The following is a 5,344-nucleotide window of genomic DNA, read 5'->3' as shown; positions in this document are numbered from 1 at the left end:
CAGAAGAAAGCACAGAAGGACTATAAGAACCAAAGACACATGAACTGTGCTGTGAGGGTGTGGTCCCTGTAATGACAGGGAAGGTACAGACACGATACATCAACAACGTCACTACTTTAAAAAGATCTTAAAAAGGACAACATCAGTGGACATGCTAATGTGGTACAGGGGAATCTTGTGAGACCTTGACCCTAGACAAAGAATGACAGTCAACTAGTGACTTCTGGAAGAAGGAGAATTAATCCTCTCCAGGAATGTTTCCTTTTTTGGGGGGGGTAGGGGGGGGTTGGTTTTTTTTCTTTATTTCCATCTCAAATGTTCTCCCCTTTCCTGGTTTCTCCTCCAAAAAAACAAAAACAAAACAAAAAAAAAAAAACCTATTCCTTCCCCACTCCCTGGAATGTTTTCTTAATTTGTTATCTAATACCAAGTGATCAGCCCTGAAATCATTAACTAATCAAAACACCAATCAGACTCAACAAGGTGTGTATGTGTACATGTGGGGGGGGTGTGCATCTGTGTGTGTGTCTGTGTGTGTGTAACAATGAAAATCATAAAAAAGGAGGTCATGAATTTGAGAGGGAAGAGGAGGAGAGGAAAGGTGAAAATGATGTAACTATATTTTAACTATTATTTTAAGACTTACTCTCATCAGATACTATACTCCATATATTGTCAAACCACTGCCATATGAGCAGTATAAAGAATGACTGACAGAAAATTCATGGTTCAGGCTCTAGAACAGCAAACGTTACTGTAAATATCCTCTGTCCAAAGTACTTGGCGTTTATTCCACTTCCTCTGGAAACCACAAGGTTACTGGCACGAAGGTCAAAGACCACGGGGACTACCTTCACCTATACATCTACACAAACCAACCATCACACCAACGTGCAGGGATGGGGGTATAAACAGCACCAAAATTATCTTACAATGTATTTGTAAATCTTAAAAACTAAGGAAATGTGGTCCTTTTTGTCAGTAGAATCTACTGCTTTTGAGACTAAAATGAATGAGCTTTGCTTTTCAGTTCAACTTGTCATTTATGCCTAAAATCCTTGCAAACAAAAAATAGTGTGTGCCAACTCTCATATATCCTGCACACTCAACCATGGACCGCTCACCTTCCTAAAAAATTTGCTGAGGATTGCAAAATCGATCACCAATAGGAGGAGAGGACCTCGGCCCTGTGAAGGTTCTGTGCCCCAGTGTAGGGGAATGCCAGGGCCAGAAAGTGGGAGGGTGGCAGGCATGGGGAGGGGGGAGGCAACAGGGGTTTGTTTTTGTTTGTTTTTTTGTTTTTTGGAGGGGAAACTGGGAATGGAGAAATTCGCATGTAAATAAAGAAAATATCTAAAATAAAAAAAAATTTGCTAAGTAATTCGCTTCTTCAAATACGAGGACAATTTATTTTAAAAAGCCACTTGGGTGATTTCAATGTGTAACATGGCAATGAACATGATATCTATCAACATTAAGACATTTTCATCTTAGTTTTTCCATTTTCGTGGTGCTATAGAACATTAAATCTACATCAAATTTGGTGGGCATACTTATTACAGATTATATATTTTTATATATTATTGATTACATATATTTGCATAGTATATAGACCATGTTTCCTATACCTAGAAGCTGTGGTATATTATATGGGAAATATACTCATACTTTTAAGTTTATATTGGCTAATAACTAAATCCCATGTTTTTGTATTTATACTTTTGTTTTGTACACTCATCAGATGATTGTGATGTGTGTGCTTAAGTATAATAACATGAGAAACTTACAGGCATCAACCCTGTTTCTTGCCTCATCTTATAAAGCACACTCTGCTAGTCCCAGGACAGTATTTAGTCACCAGCTGAGTGACATCATCCCCTCACATGTCATCCTACATATCCATTTCAGAGCACACATGGGAACTGTGCAATATTTCCCACAGGGTCGGGTGGGGGGGAAAGCTTCTTCCTCCACTGATAGGCTTGAATGATGCAAAGTAGGCCAAGTTAAAGAAAAATCTGCTCTGTGAGACTCAAAGGCAAAGGAAGAGTTCAAATTGAATCTTTGACAGACACTGCTTTTAAAGAGACCTATCACTCAAACATTCTGCTCTCCGGGTGAGTCCACATACATTTTTAAAACAATTCATGTCAGTATTGACACTGTGTTTTGATGGTAAGAGGAATTAAAATGATTCTGATCACCTGAGGTGACTCTATTGACATATCAGATTATGCTTAATGTTTCACCAGCAAAGCCAAGAGGAGCAAAGGACTAGAATGTCTGGTTATTAAAGCCCTTTTCCAGCCAGGACATTGTACCTTGCAAAAAAAAAAAGGAGAAGTTCAAATAGAATCTAAAGGCTTTTAATGTAAAAAAGACAAGGTACCTTTTAAAGGCTATGCTCATTCTTCACAGGAAAAATATACAAAAACTTGCTTTTTATAGAGGTCTTAGAATGTCCTCTCTCTCGGAATTCCCTGGTTCCAGAGGCCCAAGCTGCACGGGTGTGATCACAGCAGGCTTCAGATCCTGGAGGTGTCATGGTTCACTTAGAGGATGCCAGAGGGTCTGGGTCTGTCCTCTCCACAGGGAATACCAAAGCCAGGCTCTGAAGTGCCAAGGTCTTCCTGAACTGTAAATTTTCTTGCAATATTAAATCTAATCATACAGAATGGACCAATAAGGAAGGCCACTGGTGCAATTTGTTTAAAAGGTATCATTCTTAAGCTAGAGGATAAAACACTAAACTAAAGACACTAAAGAGTCTACTCTCGTGGGGTCAAAGCGGATGCCATTTCTAAGAGTTACTCTTCTTTTCCAAGATAAAAGTACACCGAGCTAAATCTTACCTGAATGTTTGGCCATTATTTTATATGTCTGTGCACTTTATGTATTTATTTATTTTAAGTAACTAACAGAATATGTATGCATTTATGCTTTTGAAATAGCATATTAAACAACATACCTTATGGAATGTTGCCTGTTTTGTTTAAGTTGGAAACTAACACTATCCATTTACTTAGTATTTATTCAAGGATTTAGAAAATATCTGACCTTCTGTTAGGAAACATTGATATTTTGTAAGGGTAGAAAACTTAGGGTTCCTGGACTTAATGGGAATTGTCACAAAGCAGGAATTCATTGAGAGAGCTAGGCTTAGAGAATTTATGTATAAATAAACATTCACTTTACCTTTGTTTCTCAGTGTTCTTTGTGAGTTTGTTTGCTTTTTATCTAATTCCATGCAACTGGGGGACAGAAAGTACCTGTTCTCACCTCAGACTAAGACTATGGGATTTCCAAAACACATTTCTTTGTTGGTGTGTTTTTATAAAAATCTAAGTGGAAGAAAGCAGATAATTTGCCTTAAAAGACATATTTTACAGCTATCTGTGAAAAACAGACAAGCTGGGAATCTAAAAGCATTTTTTTCTGAAAGCTTTAAAAATGCTTTTCACTGGACAGATAACAGATTTAATGCAGACAGAAATAAATGACAGACCTCGGACTTACATACGTGGCACAGCTACTTGCCTCACGGGCTAAAAACTCTAGCTTTTTACAGTGCTTGTCAGATCTGCTGTACTGCTACCAGCCAACACACGATGGCAAATCCGGCAATGGTAGAAAAAGAACTTGAGAGGGACTCACGTGCCCAGGACACGGGGCTAAGCCAAACCCTTCCACAGACTTCCAAACCCTTCACAGGCTGTGAAGTCCAGCTCCTCCCTCAGGAAGATCAGGGCTATGAACTCGGAGCCTGAGAGCTGCTAAAAAGAAGAAATGACAGTGCCTGCGTGCAGACTCAGAACACAGGGGCGGTTTGCTTTTCCTTCCTGGAGTACCAGCATGACATTCATAGGCACACCTTGAAAGAATCCTGCCATAAAACAACTCATTTCTGCACATCCATGTAAGAAGCCTCTTGCAAATGATAACTTTTCATCACTGTATGTAACCCAAATGAGCTTAATATACATTGTACTATTGCCTCAAATCCCCAGCCATATGTGCTGGCTTCTAGTGAACTCCCCTGCTACTGAGATGTATTTTTCTCCCAACTGAGGAGAGATCCTAAGAGGTTTCTCTTGCCCTGGCATTGGTACCTAATACTACCAGATCTCCATCCAAAGAGGACAACAGAGTTAGTTAGTTAGTTAGTTAGTTAGTTAGTTAGTTAGTTAGTTAGTTTTAAGCTTCTTATACATGTTATCTTTGTATCTACTTTAGTATGACTAAAACATAACGGTCCTCTTAGTTACTCAGAGGCTGTTTCTCCAATGTCTACACTAACGCAGGGAGAAATGCTGCTGTAGCTCTGTCCAAGGTATCTTCACCGCTGAGTATGTGGAACTCCACCATACTACTCAGCCTAGTCAATGGCTCTCTCCACTCTTCCTCCAACAGGCAGAACAATGATGCTCTTAGTCTATGACCGCTCTTCTCCCTCCTTAGCCCAAACTATGCTCCTTTGCACATTACCAACTCCCAAGTAACTATTCAGTAAAAAGAACTACACTGTATTTTTCAGATGTCTGATTACTTGTGTGTACAACATAGTCCCCTAATAAGTATCGCTGCATGAACTACATATGAATAAAAATGATATAAATATGTTTAATGAATTAACACAATTTTATATATTTAACAAAATAAGTCTGCATGATCTGATACATCTCATATCTCTTTTAGAGGAAGTCAGAGGGAGAAAAAGAGTAAGAACAAGTTAGAAAAGAGAAGGCAGAAAGTAACCAAAGCTTATCAGATAAATTTCAAAAGAACAGAATAAAATCTCTCCAGACTTTTGTGAGTGTTACGTCCCCTACACACCCTCACAGGAGCCTCGGACAGCTCTTGCTTCTTGTGATCAGTAAGCTGCACAGATGCATGTCAAATCCGAATTACATGAAATAAGTTGCAGATCTATACATTGTCCAAATTGCCAAAAAAAAAAACACATGTTACTGGGTAGGCAGGTGGGGAAAAATGTAGGAAGAGTTGAGGAGAAGAATATGATCCAAATATATTGCATGAAATTGTCAAAAAACTAAACACAAACATTAAAAATTGTTTTAAAAATATAACTACTGTTCTTAAATCTAGATATCTTGGACAAGTGATGAAGAGGAAATGAATAACCAAACTTAAAGAAAACAGATACACTGTTAGCATTAAGTTCATGACAGCAGATATGAAAAGTGTGAGTAACTCAACCTAAGAAACTGTAGCGCACTTCCCAGATGAACAAGTTCACTGTGGGTGGCCATACAATGCCCAACCAGATTTCAGGCACAGAAATGTTTTCCCCAGCAATGAAATTGCAAATGCCATGGCAAGGGTG

The sequence above is a fragment of the Mastomys coucha genome, unplaced genomic scaffold (assembly GCF_008632895.1).
Source record: "Mastomys coucha isolate ucsf_1 unplaced genomic scaffold, UCSF_Mcou_1 pScaffold18, whole genome shotgun sequence".
Taxonomy (NCBI): Eukaryota; Metazoa; Chordata; class Mammalia; order Rodentia; family Muridae; genus Mastomys; species Mastomys coucha.
This window is presented reverse-complemented; position numbering follows the sequence as displayed.